The following is a 17,717-nucleotide window of genomic DNA, read 5'->3' as shown; positions in this document are numbered from 1 at the left end:
TCCCATCGTTGTGGGACCCAGGGGGCCGGCGCAGCGGCACGCCGAAGCAGCCTGTCACTAATAACAGACGTCGAGATGCAGGACAGGAACCCGGAAGTGACCGACAGGCTCACTGCAGGCGGAGGCCGGGGAGGCGACGGAGAGGCCGGCGCTGGTCACTGGAGGGCCTCCAGCGACCAGCGCCGGCCTTTCCGCCGCCTCCCCGGCCTCCGCCACTGCCGCCAGGCCCCGCGCGCAGGCGGGGAAGGCAGCGAGTGAGGGAGGGAGCGTCCCCGCGCATGCGCAGAGCCCGCCACAATCGCCCTGCGCACGCGCAGGGATGCTCCCTCCCTCCCTCGCCGTCTTCCCCGCCCACGCGCGCGGCCCACCGGCTCTCTGGCTGGCTAAACCGGGACCTCTAATGATCCCGGTATAGCCAGCTCGGGAGCCAGGAATTGGGGGCCAGAACCGGGACTTTCCCGGGAGACCGGGACGGTCTGGCCACCCTACAAGACCTACTGGCAAAGACAATAACACTAGGAAAAATTGAAGGCAGAGGAAAAAGAGGAAGATCCAATATGAGATGGGCTGACTCAATCAAGGAAGCCACGGCCTTCAGTTTTCAAGTCCTGAGCAAGGCTGTGAACAACAGGACATTTTGGAGGCTGTTAATTCATAGGGTCACTCAGGGCTTTTTCTGCAGAAAAGCCCAGTTGGAACTCATTTGCATATTAGGCCAGAACCCCTGACATCACTATTTTTTCGCACAGTTTTTTTGTACTCATTTGTATATTAGGCCACATCCCTGATGCCAAGCCAGCCAGAACTGTGTTCTATGTGTTCCTACTCAAAAATAGCCCTGAGGTCACTATAAATTGGAAGTGACTTGATGGCACTTAAAAGGCATGCAGGGTAGCTGCAGAGGTGGTGAGACACCCTTATTGGAAGTGCAACAGGATTTCCAATAAGTTATAAATGTGGGATCTGGCAAGAACAGTTAAATTGAGAAATTATATCTGAGTTAAGGAAAAATAATAGGTAACTAAAATTGCTGTATCAGTATAACGAGAATCAAATTTCAAGAAACTAATAATTATATTATTTAAGGGATTCATTTCATGAAGAAATTGGTACACAGTGAAAATAAAAAGTATCTGTAAAGGATCATTAACGAAGGATAAGACCACTATAAGTCTGGCAAGCAATCAACTTCGAAAAGAAAACACATCCTATTTTCTACCAAAGGACATAAACTGACAACCAAAAACGAAAAGTATGGCTGTTGCCAGTTTTTCCATCAGATGATCATGATTCTAAAGTTTATTGTAATCATTTTGCATTGATCTGTTATAATTTGTGTTTGCAAGCTTGAACATTCCATTGAAGAGGCACAGTACAAATAAAATAATCAGATCTTTCATAATTTTACCTCACTTTTCCATTAATCCATGGAAATTTACACAACTTCTAACTGAAGTTAGCATCCAGTTTGTACCTGTAAGTTCTTGTACCATCCACTTTACTGAAGGTAAACAACTTATCTTCCTCCTGACATATTATGTTCTCAAATACATTGTACAGTCCCATCCTAACACTGCAGCTGGCAAAGGGAAACTTCCTGCCAAGCAAGCAGCATCTTGCTAAGTAGACTGATCAACCTAGCATGTCACAAATACTTAAATGGGTGTTGCCTGATAAATCTGTTGTGATTATCAGAAAAGCTGAAATAGCATATGCAGTTGCGGCAAAGTTGCAGCAAAATCTAGGGGTTCCTTTTTCTCAGGTATCTGCTATTTTTCCTTGAAAAAATTATATTCCATAAACTTTACCATGCAAAACACAAGTATATAATCTAATTACGGACATAAGTATACCAAAGCTAAATTTATATTCTAAGTCACTGAAGTCAGGTTAGGATGATGAGCCAACAGAGAAAGGGGAGGCAGGGAAGGATATGTGGCAGCAGTAAGAGATTGTGTCAAACCTCTTCATAAAATCTGATACGTCAGTTTAACTCTGGAGACTCTGAAATTTTTTTTAGTTCAAGAATGGGGACTTTTAGATCAGCAGTCAATATATCTAATTCTCAACATGGTGCCATCTGTGTATATTTAACTCTTTGGTCAGGGCCATGCTGAGAGATGGGAGATTTTTCTACAAACTTGGGCAGTTTGAAAAAAAATATGGACATTTTAAAAAAATGAATGGGATGGATTTCTCCCCCCCACACACAGAGGAGCATTGTCCACACAGCATCCAAAAAAAGTAACCAAAAAGGTTGGAACAAAGAAAAAAAATGAATTATAACTGCACATAGTGCAAATGAACAAAATATTGTATATAATGTAATAACACATCCAAAAGTGCTAAAATATCATTTAAAAACAATCCTGTGGTTCAGCATATAACTACTTAATCCCAATATAAAGATAAATGAACATTTACATGAATACATGTTTAAAAATACACATCTCCATATGGAAGAACCTTAGGCACCTGGCTTTCCTCAGTGGTATAATTCAAACTGAGCACTGAGATCCAATTTGAAATACTCAAAACTCTACTGGAGTGTTCAGGTACAACTAAAAAATAATCAGCCTCCATGGGTGAACATCTCAGTGTGAGAAAATATTTTAGCACTTCTGAATGTATTATTAAATTATATGCAATATTTTGAACATTTTACTTTCCTTTTCTTTGTTTTACCCTTTTCTTTCTAAATTTTCTTTTTGACTTTTTATAAAAATACAGAATAAAGAAAAAAGGATAAGAAGAAAAAAAAAGCATTTTTAAGGATAATTGTTAATAATGTTGTTAATTGTTAATACATGATATAATAAATCACGATAACACTATGCACATAGTATTCTATTATTTTCACATAGTATATTTTCATTATCGTTATCTAAAAAAACTAGAGAGACACAATTCTTATTAATTTTGAGTATAATTTTAGGATGACAACCTTACAGTTTGTAATACAATTTTAATTGTCTTAATGTTTTATAGATTTTATTGACATTGTTTTAAATCGTGTAAACGACTGTTGTAAGCCGCCCTGAGTCAGCTTGCAGAGAGGATGGGATAAAAGTCTAATGTAAATAAATAAATAAATAATATGAGAAAAAATAATATTCCAAATACTAATTGTTGCTGATATAACTATTTAAATATATAACTATATGAACAATTAATTAATGATAATAAGCATAAAAAGCTCTCCAGTTATCTTCAAATTCATTTAGCTTCTTATTTATCTTTCCACTTCTCAAAATCTGGCAAATCTCAGCTTTCCATTTAGTTACAATTTGCAAATACTAATTGTGGCACAGTTAACATATAACTAAACAGTTTGTGTACAGCTCTATCTGTATTCGTTGGTAGAAATCCTAGTAACATTATCTCAAGTAACATGACAAATTTTGTATTCTTTCTGGGTTTTTTTTAATTTTAGTAGAGTTACTGCAGAATTGACAGGACATCATCATTGTGGCAGATATTTAGTTTGCCGTCAGGGGGCCCCTACAATTTATTTGCATTAGTCTTCTATCTGATGTTGTTAGACCTATCGGCAGTGTTCGATACGGTCAACCATCAGCTGCTGACTAGCCGTCTCGCCGACACGGGGATTCAGGGGTTGGCCTTACAATGGCTCTCCTTGTTCCTTGATGGTCGGGGACAAAGGGTGGCGATTGGGGGTGAGTTGTCCCGGAGGCACACGCTTGATTGCGGGGTGCCTCAGGGGGCAGTTCTTTCCCCAATGTTGTTTAACATCTACATGAGCCCCCTTGCCCAGATTGCCTGGAGGTATGGGCTGGGTTCCCACCAGTACGCTGATGACACCCAGCTCTATCTACTCATGGACGACTGGCCTGACTGTGTCCCAGAAAACCTGGACCTGGCATTACAAGCCGTGGCTAGATGGCTCAGGCTGAGTAGGTTGAAACTAAATCCAGCGAAGACAGAGGTCCTTTGCTTGGGTCGCCGTGGTCCAGGAGGGGAAATTCCCCTACCAGCTCTCGACGGTGTGCCACTGACAATGGCGCACAGGGTCAAGAGCTTGGGGGTACTACTTGAGCCTGCCTTAACCACGGAGGCCCAAGTAGCAGCCACTGCTAAGTCTGCATTTTTTCATCATAGGCGGGCGAGGCAGTTGGTGCCTTTCCTGGAGCAGGACGATCTGGCAACAGTGATCCATGCAACGGTCACCTCAAGGTTGGATTACTGTAATGCCCTCTACATGGGGCTGCCCCTGTGCCAAACCCGGAAGTTGCAGCTAGTGCAGAACACCGCCGCTCAGCTGTTATTAGGGCTCCCTAGACGGGAGCACATTCAGCCGGGCCTCCGGAGACTGCACTGGCTGCCAATAATATACCAAGTCCGGTACAAGGTGCTGGTTATCACCTTTAAAGCCCTATATGGCCTAGGACCTGCCTACCTTAGGGACCGTCTCTTCCCATGTGCTCCCCAGAGAGTGCTGCGATCTGGCTCTAGAAATCTGCTTGTAATCCCCGGGCCAAAGGAGGCCCGGTTGAAGTCAACTAGGGCCTTCTCGATCACAGAAGTCAACTAGGGCCTTCTCGATCACAGCCCCTTACTGGTGGAACCAGTTACCGGAAGAGGTCAGGGCCCTGCGGGACATTGGACAGTTCCGCAGGGCCTGTAAGACAGTCTTCTTCCAGTTGGCTTATAACTGACAGGCACTGAAAAATTGAAATATTCTGACGGAAGACTATAAGATAGCACACTGAGACTGATTGATGTGATATATTAGTTGTTTTAATTATGTAAATTATTATTGTATTTTAATTCTTGAATTTTATTGTTAGAATTTTTATGTTGTGAGCTGCCCTCAGCCCGCTTTGGTGGGGTAGGGCGGGATATAAATCAAATAAAATGCAATGAAATGAAAACTGTGCCACCAGGAATGTGGTATGTGTGATGTGATTGTGAACTAGTATACATTGTGAGTACCACTCGCCCTATAAGAACCAGAATGCTGGAACATAGAAGTAGAATCCGAACAGGATTCTGGAGGTGCCTCTCACTTTGTCAAAAAGGATCACGGTGTTTACAGTTTCAGATATTTTGTATTGTACAAATATAAGAAACAATACTTATGAGGATATACAGAAGATTTTATTGAGAGAGAAATCATAAGGCTAAAGACTGACATACCCTATGGTTTGAACTGGATTATATGTTTTCTATAGATATTTTAAAGAAATTCATGCTTAACTGTAATGTGGACATATCTGAGATTGTTTAACTTTAAATCATTTTGTATACCATATATATGATTGTGTGGCTCTTTAGGAATGAGGACAGGCGTTTTCAATTAAGCCTTTAATGTCTCTGTGTTTGCCGGGCTGGTTGCGACGTGACTGATGTGAACTGTTGCTGCACAGTAATTTATTGTTGAAGGTTTTGTTCTTGGATATGAAAAACTGGAGTTTGAAGTAAGTGAAAACTGTTGTGTGGTTTATTGATGTTTGCACATTAAGTGTTAAGATCATGTGGTGTTTGTAATTTAGAGATTTTGCTGTATCTTCCCGACTCTGAAGCAACCAGGGTTGAAACGAGATTTTCAAGCTGACTGCTTATCACTGGGACCATTTTTACTTGAGCATATAGACTGATAATTTCCTGCAGACCACTGTTTAAGCTGTGTGAGAATCAATCAATCATTTTATTTATATCCCGCCCTCCCCGCCGAAGCAGGCTCAGGGCGGCTAACAACATTAGATCAACAATGTTTAAAAACAATAACTAATATAGCAATTTAATTAAAATTCTAAGCTTATTAAAATTAACATCCTGGTGCTACTTCAGCAGATGGTAAAATTACTTAAGCAGTCTCTTTCTTTTAATCGGTGAAGGCCATCCCGAAAAGAATGGTCTTGCAGGCCCTGCGAAACTGATCAAAGTCCCGCAGGGCCCGTGTTTTTTCCGGGAGCTGATTCCATAGGTGTGGAGCTACAACAGAGAAGGCCCGCATGTGGGTACTCTGTAGTTTTACCTCTTTCGGCCCGGGGATGGTCAGCAGGTTCTTCCCTGCTGACCTCAGTGATCTCTGGGGTTCATATGGGGAGAGACGGTCCCTCAGGTAGGCAGGTCCTCGGCCATATAGGGCTTTAAAGGTAATAACCAGCACTTTGTAACGAATCCGGTATGTAACTGGCAACCAGTGCAGTCCACGCAGCCCTGGCTGTATGTGCTCCCACTTTGGGAGCCCCAATAGCAGCCTAGCTGCCGCGTTCTGCACCAGCTGCAGCTTCCGGGTTCGGCACAGAGGCAGCCCCATGTAGAGGGCATTACAGTAATCCAGTCTCGAGGTGACTGTTGCGTGAATCACTGTTGCCAGGTCCTGGCGCTCTAGGAAGGGGGCCAACTGCCTTGCCCGCCTCAGATGAAAAAAGGCTGATTTAGCAGTGGCTGCTATCTGGGCCTCCATTGATAATGAAGGCTCCAGTAGAACTCCCAAGCTCCTGACCTGGGAGAGATATTTCCCTCCCCAGAATGCCCCGAACCAGGCACAGGACTTCTGTCTTCGCTGGATTCAGCTTCAACCCACTCAGCCTTAACCAAGTTGCCATGGCCTGCAGTGCCAGGTCCAAATTCCCTGGGACGCAGCCAGGCCGGCCATCCATTAGCAGATAGAGCTGGGTGTCATCCGCGTACTGGTGACACCCAAGCCCATGCCTCCGGGCAATCTGGGCAAGAGGGAGCATATAGATATTAAATAGCATTGGTGAGAGAACTGCTCCGAGGCACCCCACACTCTAGTGTGCGCCTCTGGGACAGCTCACCCCCGATTGCCACCCTTTGTCCCCGATCCTCGAGGAAGGAGGAAAGCCATTGTAAAGCCAACCCCCTAACCCCTACGTTGGTGAGGCGGCGGGTCAGCAGCTGATGGTTAACCGTGTCGAACGCGGCCAACAGATCTAACAGCATCAGCACCGCCAGCACCACCTCGATCCAGATGCCGCTGGAGGTTGTCCGCCAAGGTGACCAGCACTGTCTCCGTCCTGTGACCTGGACGAAAGCTGGACTGGCAAGGGTCTAGGACGGAAGCGTCATCCAGAAAACCCTGCAACGCCACTGCCCTCTCAATAATTTTACCTAAAAACGGTAATTAGAGACTGGTCGGTAGTTTGCCAATTCGGCCGGATCTGCTGTACTTTTTTTCAGGAGGGGCGGACCATAGCCTCTTTTAAGGGTGTTGGAAAACGCCCCTCCAGGAGGGATCTATTTATGATGTCCCATAAAGGACATCTAAGCTCCCTCAGGCAAGATTTAATTAGCCAAGAGGGGCATGGGTCCAAATTGCAAGTTGTTGGGCGTGCAGAGGAGAGAATTCTGTCAACTTCTTCCAGGCTGAGTGGGTTGAAGTGGTCCAGGACTAAACCAGAAGACAGGCACGGAGCCTCCAGTTCATGTACTGTATCTAATGTGATGGGCAGGTCCTGGCGGAGCAACGTGATTTTGTCTGCAAAATATTTCGCAAAAGCCTCGCAGCCTATTCTAATTCTCTAACATTTGGTCTGCCTTGGGGCAGCGTAGTTAATGTACAATTATTTTAAACAATTGTGCCGGGCGCGAATTTGCAGACACAATCCTGGCCATGAAGTAATCTTGTTCATCCCTCTAGTTTAAACTTGAAAGGAAAGAGGATCCATTTTTGGGATCCTCTGATGTGGAATTATATAATTACACAGCTTTACTGCTTCAACAATCCAAAAGCTACTGAAACTGATTTAGGATCTTAATGGCATTTTTGCCTAATTTAAGGAACCACAAATGAGACTTTTTGAATATTGAATTTTCACTGGATATTACCTGTGTATATGATATTTTAGAGAAAATTAAATTAAGTATAGTTGAAATTGACAATATTAAACTGGTTAGGATTTTTCTTCTGTTTTGTTTTGCTAGTTAATTATAAAATGGACATTTTTCTTTATATATCTCTTAAGGAACAAAACCTGTCTGATCTTGATTATTTTGTTTATACATTTCTTAAGCCTTTCTACCATTATTGAAGCAGAGTTTTGAAATTACAGAAGATGCATCAATACCAATGATTTGGAAAGCAAGCAAAGCCTTCATGAGAGGAAACCTCATTGTGACTGCTTGTAAGAAGAAGAAAGAAAAAATGGAAAGCACCACGGAAATAACAGAAAGAATTCAAATACTGGAAGAGCAGCATATAAAGACATCAAAGTAAACAGATTTAAAAGAAATCAAACAATAGAAAGACCAATTAAACTTGAACAAGGTGGAAGAACTGCAGAAAAAAAATAAGTTTTATCAAATAAAGATCCTTTGAATATGCAAATAAACCTTGATGTTACTTGGCATATTGCTTAAGAAAAGAAAGTGAGAGAAAATCTATAATGGGAGTAAAAAAGTTAGATGAAATCTCTTATCAGAGAAAGATATACATGAAGAATGTATTTACTTTTCCCCACGACTTAACAAAGGATGGACTGGATGAGTACATAAAAGATACTTCCATACCTAAATTTATGAAAGAAGGCAGAGAAATGCTGAATCAAACCAGTATAATACAAGAGATCCCACAAGCAATAAAGTGGTTGAAAAAAGATAAAGCTCCATGTCCAGATGGTTTGTTGGCAATGTATAGTGATGAATCAAATAAGCGAAAAGAAATTACCTCAAATATGACAGGAGGCATGTATAACATTAATTTCTGAGGAAGGAAATGATCCAACACTACCACAATCTTACAGACCTATATTGTTGAATGTGGACTATAAACCTTTAAGCCTTTGTTCCAACCTTTTCGATTGCTTTTCTCATGCAGGGTTATGCCCCCCCCTTTTTTGGTTGTACTGTGCAGCATCCACTCTAGTTGTTATGTGTGGGAGGCACTGGAGGAGGGAATAACACTGATTAAACCAGATAGTAGGGACAAAGCAGGAGCTGCTGCCACCCACCACCACTGCCCTCTGCCGAGTGGTAGGGACCACTGATGGCTGGGAAGAACAGCATGCAAAGGGCAGAGCGGGAGGGGGGGAGTGAGATTCCCCCTTCCTGTGAGCTTGCCAAAGGAGAGGACTGACAGCCTGAGCCACTGCTACCACATCAGCAGTGTAATGTGGTGCAGCTGAGGGTGAGTGAATGAAGTGGGAGAGGGGGAAAGATGGGATCCCCATGTGAATCTTGTAGGTCCCCACTTTTACAATATATAATCTGCTGGTCCGTGAACTGATATTTATGGCATCTAGAAGGAAGATAACATGATAAAAATGAATGAACTCATCCAGTAATGACAAAATTAAAATATATTTTCAGGTTTCTAATGTATTTAAGTAGGATTAGACCAATAAAGTATGATTTTATTCTAAATTGCACAATAATTATGCAGAAAAACAAATGAATCACAGTATTTGTGGTGCTTTTATGATAAGAAATGCGGGAGTCAATAATTAAGAACATAGTTATGAAAAAAGTAAAGGACTTTTTTTGGCTTGGGTTAGAAGCAGTTGAGGAAGAAGAATATTTTGAGATACAAATGCTCTTTCCATGGAAAGAATAGACGGCTATTTCATAATCGGATGGAGAAACTAGAGCCAGTTTGGTGTGGACTCTTATCTGGGAGAACCGAGTTTGATTTCCCACTCGTCCACATGCAACTACTGGAGTGATCTTGGGTCAGTCATGACTCTCTCAGAGCTGTTCTGCTCAAGAGCAGTTCTCGAAGAGCATTCTCAGATCCACCTACCTCATAGGGGAAGGGGAGGGAAATTGTAAGAAGCTCTGAGATTCCTCTGAGTAGCGAAGGGAGGGGTATAAATCCAATCTCCACCTCTTCTTCTTCATCTCCACTTTTCAACAGAGAGAATTGCCACTCAGAGCTATTTCATTAGTAGTTTCTGTCCTCATGAGATTATTGCATTGTGTACAATCTCATTAGTGAGTATGCTTACTATCAGACAATCTCTTTAATCTAACCTCAGTTTATGCTGCTTTCTCTCCATAGAAAAACCTGCTGAAAGTACATTTGCTCCTGCATGAGCTCTTCTGTAAATGAGCTCTTCTATTTTATTACGCTCCTCCTGCCCCCCCCCCCCAATCCTTGAAATAACATCTTTCAAAATGGAGAAACAATTCATCAACACAATTAAATCTATGGAATGTGTTCAATGCATATCCACAAACAGAGTGCAAAGTTTCAAACTGTGGTCAAAAGCTAACCTAGGTTAGAATCAGTACATATGTAATAATATTCCATGGTCAACATTGGCAATGGAAGGAAACAGAAAGTTCATACAGGCTGGCCATTTTCAACAGTGGTCGACAGCACTGACCTTATGTGGATTCCCATGTAGAAACAGAGGGAAAAATGGAACACATGGATAGAATAGATGGCTATTTCATAATCTAAGAGAGAAACTAGTTTAAATAGCCAGTTATTTGTAAAGTACCAAGAATTGCATGTTATAGCTTCATTATAATAGAGCATAACTTCAGCCCTTGTGAATAAGTATTTATTTTCATTTTTTAATTATTCATCTGCTTCTCTGAACACATGTAAATTTCAAACTAATGCCTAACTGGCAGTGATGACCCTGCCCTGCCTTTCTATCTATTAAAAATACTGTCACACGTGCAATTTAGGTTTAAGCAGTAAGCCATGAATGTAAAAATGCATATCTTGAACATTGATTATGTTCTTTGCATTCAATGCCTAATTTAAGAGCACTAAAACACAGCATTTCCTGTTTTGAATAGTTGTTAAAATTAACTTGTTTTCATTGTATGTTCAGCAGAGTCAGGCAATAAGAAGCTGGATACACCATATTATGCATGTTAAGACAGGCCATCTAGCAGATCTGAACATATATAGGGCATGATATGGACAAAATTACCTTCAGTCTCACTTATTTTGTTGAGAGAAATTTAAGTACATGTAAATACCCCACAGAAATCAATGGAACCTGAAATCCCCTGTTTTCAAAATAACATACATCAAACTATGTTTAAGTAAATGGTGAGAAGTTAGTTTAAAATCTAAATCATATACTTTATCATGGTGCTAAAGTTTCTCCACTACATAATCATAACATTATTAAAACTGTAAGTTTTAGCAATTTTATAAAACAGCAATTCACAGGACAAACAGGGCCAAAACCAGCTTAGGTTTGTGTATTTGGCTGTTTTACTGGGGTAGGGGGCATGACCCCTTAAAGGATCAGGCAACAGGACAGACACTACCATTCTGGATGCTGCCAAGGGGCTTAATTTATGGATTTGAAGTTGAGAAGTTAAGTGAAGGGAGTGCAAATAGGCACAGGTTAAGGCTGAGGAAGAGAGCAGCAGATCTGCAAACAAAATGAGACCGATACAAGGTAAAGAACTCATGTGCTTCACACAGGGAGTACTTTGTGGCATAAGTAAAGTTTCCTGATTAGATAGAAAAATGTATTAGAATCAGGGATGGGCAGGGATCAGTCAGGTGAGGAAGCGGCTGAGAAACTAGGGGTTGATGAAGCTGCATGAGGTACAAGAGGCCCATGAGTTTTGAGGAAGGTTGGTCAGGGAGTAAAGCAGCAGCTCAGCTCTCAGGTACACATAGTTTGCAGTCATGACAGCTCCCACACGTTAATATTGAGATGTTATGTTTTGATTCACATCAGCCAGTGAACCATCCTTAGTTGCGGGTGATACTGCTTCACAAATAACACATTGTTCTCTTTAATCTGAGACAAAGACTGGAAATGTAAACTATTGTCCTTTATCTCACTCTATATCCCAAGCCATTAAAGACAGTTCCCTGAATGACTGATGACTGGGGAAGTCAGCCATGAAAGCAACGTCACCCCAGAGTCGAAAAACGACTGGTGATTGCACAGGGGACTACCTTTACTTTTTTTTGCCCTGACTCACGGACCAACTTTTCAATGGTAACAAGAGACTGAAGCAGGAAGGGGAAGGCAGAAAAATCTGAGTGCATGAGAATTCCACTTGCGCTGCTTTGGATGCCACCCAATATTTTCATAAAACAAAGGAAGCAGAATGTTCAACAACACGTGGAATTCTTACCATAGTCTCCCTACCTGAAAATAGGGAAAATACACTCACCATTTTTTAGCTCTTAAACTGCTTCTCAAGAATGTTACAGAAGCAAGGAGATAACTTCTTTTAGGCTCCAAAGAGTTCACACACAGTTGCCTGGTATCTGCTCACTAAATAAACATATACAGATTTCTAGTTGCTTTCTCCTCTTCTTTCTACAGAGGGAAAAAGAAAAGTAATGTGCAAGCAACATAGATGGATCAGGACAGAAATCTACAAGCTAAAATGCAGAACACATCACTGATTAGTTTTACAAACCCTGGCTATCCTGTTGGGAATCAGGATAAAGTACAGTGCAATATTAAGCAGAAATCAATTAAGACAATGGCCGTTTTTGCACTAGCGTTTACTCCGGCGTAGCACCCCATTTACCTCCGGATCTTTTCCTGGTTTTCGCACCTGTTGCTCCGGCTCTGCGTCTTGCTCCGGTGCTGCAGGGGTTTCACGCCGGAGTATCTAGATCCACCTCCTTCCGGAGTTTTTGAAAACCTCCGGATCCACACCGGATCCACTCCTCGGAGTTTGCTGTGGGAAATCCATCCACGCCGGATCGACTGCTTTGTGGGCGTCACCCTCTCCCTTTCCGTCCTCCCACCCCATCCACCCCCTTGGCCAATCATCAGCTGTTCGCGGCGCTTCCCAAAAGTGCCCGCACGGCCATTTTTTTTAAAAAAACTTCATCTTTCTTGCGTAATAGCGATATTTCGAAATTAACAAATAGAAAAAAAAAAACCCTCCTGAAGCGGCGGGTATGTGAGGTTGCTTTTCCGCTGTTGCGTTATTTCGCAACTTCGAAATTGCATTATACATTGTTGGGGGGGGGGGAAATCTAGTGCCGGCGTGGGCCAAAGAGTTCATGTGTGTGTGTTTTAAAAAGGCAATGCCTCCCTCAGCTGTGCCACCAGCATTTCTGGACCTGCACAAAATCGCCATGTATAAAATGGGAAGTTGGAGTCCTGCATTCTCCTCCCTGGCTACATTCCGCTCGGTTAGAAAACAGACGCGAGCTCGCTCTTCACACGCACCACAGAAGGGGAAGGAGAGAATGGGGCGGGGGGGGGGAGCTCTGGCAGCAGGAGTCAGTCAGGTCCCCGTTGCAGCTGCAAGCGCCAGCCGGGGAGGGGGAAGAGCGTGGAGGAAATCCCAGCTTCACCACCCGGGAGGGAGCGAGGCTGGGAAAGGAAGAAGCTGCCACATACACACACACACACAGGCAACTCTGGAATTTGTGTTGGGGGTGGAATCTAGTGCTGGGATTCTCCACTGTGAATGCTTCTGTTAATACATAAAGGGTTGTGGAGGATACTACAGCTGCAGCCACTCCATAAGCAGAAGCGGCACACGTGATGCGGTTTACGTTGTTACGTTGTTACACAATTAGACTTGCGCTTAAAAAAAAATGATTGACAGGGCATCGAACTCAAGTCGATGCTAGTGCAAAAACGATTTGAGCCGGGGCTTCATGGAAAGCGACTCCACTAAAGAGGCAATGTGCGAAAACGAGGAAAATGATCCGGACATAATTGCGCCGAGGAATAAGGGGAGCAAACGCTAAGTGCGAAAACGACCAATGTGTTTAGAAGCATGTCCTTGGGAATGTACTGTTAATAAGTCATTGTAAGTCAGAAAAATCTTTTGACTTTCAACTATTAAAGAGACTGTAAATGGGTTTTTTGTTTTGAGACAATAAAATTAATAAGAGCTGTTCTACAGAATAAAGAACACTGAGGATCAGCACAGAATCTTGTTCTAAACTTTGAAGTATACTAATGCTAACACTCCATGGTAACACTTGGGGAAGCCAAACTTGCTACCAGATAGGACCCCTTTACTGCCCTAAACCATAGGCCCAGCAAAACTGTTTTGCAGGGCCTTTGGAATAGTATTAAAACCCACAGGACCATCATCTTTCCCAGAAGACTGTTCCACCAGGCTGGGGTCAGGGCCAAGAAGGTCCTGGTCGAGGACAGATGGTCACTCTTTGGTCTGGGGCCCACCAGTAGATTTTGAGCACTCAAGTGTAATACCCTATGGGGGACATACCAGGTGGTCCCCAAGGTATGCTGGTTCCTGACTGCTTTAAAGGTCAACACCAGGACCTTTAACTTGATCTAGTCTGCAATATGGAGCCAATGCAGCTGACAGATCAATTGGATTTGCACTTTAAAGGTTATTCTTGCTAGGACCCTTGCAGCTGCATTTTGAAGAAGTTGCGTTTTCCAGACCAACCTCATGGGTAGCCCTATATACAGCAAGTTATGGTAATCCAATCTAGAACTGACCTGTGCATGGATCACTGCAGCTAGGTCAGAGGGTGACAGGTACAGGGCCAACTGTTTGGCCTGGCTGAGATGGCAAAATGTCAGCTTAATGAACTTTGTGTCTTGGGCCTCCATTGAAAGGGAGGAATGCAGGATTACTCCCAAACTTTTGACAGATAGCTCAGCTGTCAACAGCACCCCGTCAAGAGAGGGAAGTTGGCAACTCTTCCCAGCCCCCAGCCCTGGCCCAGTCACAGGATATCGTTCTTCACTGGATTTAGTTTTTCGGCCTGTTTTAGCCAGCCAACCATGGCCAGATGGTCTGAGGTGACCTCCAGCTGGCTGCTCATCAGCAGCCAGAGCTGGATGTCATCAGCATACTGGTGACACTCCAGCCTATGATCCTGAGTCAGCTAGGCAAAGGGTTGCATAAAGATGTTAAATAACACTGGGGAGAGGATAGCCCCCTGGGGGACTCCACATACCAATGGGTAACATGGAGATACCTCCTCCCCTAGAACCACACTCTGTTCCTGACCTTGGAGAAAGGAGGTAAGCCACTGTAAGGCTATCCCCCATATCTCCATGTTGGCAAGGTGTTATGTAGTATGTTAGTGGGATTCACAGCCGCATTATACAGAGGCCTCTGACAAATGGCTAAGACTTGAACTTTGAGGGTGCAAGATAAGCAGGGCGGATTAACTCACCACAGTTTCCACAGACAACAAACTTCAAAATTAAATTCTTCTATCAGCACAACCACACCAGTAAGATATATTCTAAATATGACCATGTGCAAGTCTACCAGCGTAAGGAAAGTAAGACAGATTCTGTGGCTTGGCCCCAGAAAGAAACTTCAGATACAGCACCATGTCACAAACTGCTTTGGAAAAATTTCCTAAGTTTTGCTGGTTGTTTCCCACAAGTTACAATGAGGAGGGCATGTCTCCTTGGCCATTCATATTTAGTTACATTATCTTTGAATCTCAACTTGCTCTTTATCCAGGCAAAGGAACAGTGATCATTCTTTTGGAAATTTTGAGGGGAGTTAGAAATTTAGGAACAGCATCAAATACATAGGGGAAAGCAGAGGCAGAATAGGAGAGAATTCAGTTGTCATTTTGTGGGCTCTTAATATGAACCAAACATTAGATCTAAAGGACTTACATGTGAAACTTACGAGGTTGCTATGCAATACACAAGCAAATTTTGACTACTACTATCTTCATAAAGCAGAGCAAATTATTTAACTTGTTAGGGACTCCTTTGAAATGATGTTATGTTCTACACATGTACATAAATACATTATTCACAGTAACTTCCACAAAAAAATATATTCAAAAATGTAAGAAAAAGAAAACAAGAAGTCAACCATTATGAGTTCTCTTGCTCATGATAAAAACTATTTTATGTACACTGGTGGTTTAAGAACTGCAATATAATCCTGAATAGTTATTCTCGTCTGTGCTGATTGGTTTCCAGTTAATTTAGAAGGGTATAATTTTGCTTTGGATTGTATTTTTGGACAAGGACCTGGGAGACAGTTTTTCAAATCCACACTCAGGCATGATGCTTACGGGGAGATTTTGGATCAAGCATTCTCGCTCAGGCAAACTATCTCACAGGGTACCTCACAAGGTTTAAGATAAAAGCAAGAGAGAAGAGAACAGCCAGTGCCCTGAGCTTCTTGGTAGAAAAACGAGACAAAAATGTATAAGTAGACAGCTTGTGAGACCATTTGCAGACTGACTATAGACACATACCAGAACGATTATTCTTATTTTTATATTTATCTAGCACTTCTTCAGCTCAGGGGTCACCAGTCTCCATGCTTGAACAAATTTTAAAACAATCTCATTTAAATGCTATGCTAATATGGCACTGCAACATGGGAAGTTTGCAGGCAACTATGAAGAATGATATAACTTTCAGGAATGTACTCAAGTGTTCTAATATAGAGTTACCACACCTCACTGACATTTCTAGTTTTATTTAACACCCTTGCAACAAAATTGGACTGATAAAGGTGGAAATGTCACCTGAATTAAGCCCCAATACAAGTATAAGATCCTGAATAGAGTTGAAAACAATTAAGAGCAAAACAAGGAACTAAGATCTTTACTAGTATTTCTCACCTTAAAGACCAACAAGGTTTTTGGCAGATGAGCTTTCAAGAGTCAAAGCTCTCTGATGAAGGGAGCTTTGAATCCTGAAGCTCATACTCTGAAAATCTTGTTGGTCACTAAGTGCTGCTAGCTATAATTACCCTAGTCAGATGCTCTAACCACTACACCATACTGACTAAAGGAGATCAATTGGCTCAAGGTCATTCATCACACATGATCATTGTAGATGTGCCTGCTTCTACTACATACAAACATCCCAGGAGACAGATGCCTGTGTAATGTTTGAAGCTGCTCCAAGATGGAGACAAAACACTGAAGGACCAAAAGTCTACACATGAACAGCAACTTATATAAAAACACCAGAATTAGAACTAGTTTAGTGCTGAGGCTTGTGCTGGATATAGGAGACCTGGATTTAGAGCCTTGTTCTGCCCTGAAGCTTGCTGGATAGCCTAAACTTACAGCACAGTATTCTCTTGAGACTAAAATGTGATAACCCGATAATCTCCAGCCTGATTTTTCTGGAGAAAAATACAAACGTGGCAACTAATATTATACTGTGCTAAGCGTTGTTCAGGGGTCACAAGGCCCCTAACTCAGACGGTATGAATACCATATTGGCCAAAATGGGAATATCTGACTGAAAAGCAGTTAAGATAAAAGTGCTAGGGGGAAAGGAGAGCTGCAAAGAAAAACAGGCAATAACTTTCCATATAAAATCCGATATTCTCAACCTATACAAACCTATGATGAAGAGGGAGACCTTTCTTACTTATCTCTTTTCAGCCATTCCAGAAGTCCCTCTCCACACAGACCATTCTTTCGTTGCCCCCCCGGATCCCCCAATCGCTCACTCCTACGCAGCAGTCATCTTTCCCCCCACCCTACGAAGGTTTCATAAGGCAATAAGCAGCTGAACACACAGTCCCGAAGAGAGAAGGGACTGCGCAGCTGGTGGTGGCTCTAAGGAGCCTGGCTTGGGCAGCCTTCCTTTCCCCTTACCTCAACCCACGGCCGCCGCGCGAAGGTTCCGCCAGCCTTCTACGATGGCAAAGCGAAGAACGAGGACAAACTACAGACGGAGCTACCTGTGACCCGGCTGCGGACGCGAGACGAGCAGCAGCAGCAAAAGGTGAGCACCAAGGCGTACGAGCGCCTAGAGAGGATCGACTCAACAGGCTTGCTACCATAAACACCCAGAAAAGGGCTAGAGCAACCATCCACCCCAACTTAACGGAAGCGGAAGTTG

General features: G+C 42.8%; 1 protein-coding gene across 1 annotated transcript in view; it reads right to left on the bottom strand.

Moving 5' to 3' along the window:
- Nucleotides 1-17,673, bottom strand: part of CNST (consortin, connexin sorting protein) — a 111,621-nt gene extending 93,948 nt beyond the window's left edge. Inside the window, exons 1-2 of the mRNA XM_060243831.1 lie at nt 17,471-17,673; nt 12,088-12,236 (exon numbers count right to left, since the gene is read on the bottom strand). The gene's annotated coding sequence lies outside the window, so the exon portion shown is untranslated. The remainder of the gene's footprint in view (nt 1-12,087; nt 12,237-17,470) is intronic.
- Between the last annotated feature and the right edge of the window lie 44 nt (nt 17,674-17,717).

The sequence above is a fragment of the Heteronotia binoei genome, chromosome 1, assembly GCF_032191835.1.
Source record: "Heteronotia binoei isolate CCM8104 ecotype False Entrance Well chromosome 1, APGP_CSIRO_Hbin_v1, whole genome shotgun sequence".
Taxonomy (NCBI): domain Eukaryota; kingdom Metazoa; phylum Chordata; class Lepidosauria; order Squamata; family Gekkonidae; genus Heteronotia; species Heteronotia binoei.
Note: the sequence above shows the minus strand (reverse complement) of the source record. Positions and strands in the feature narration are given on the sequence as shown.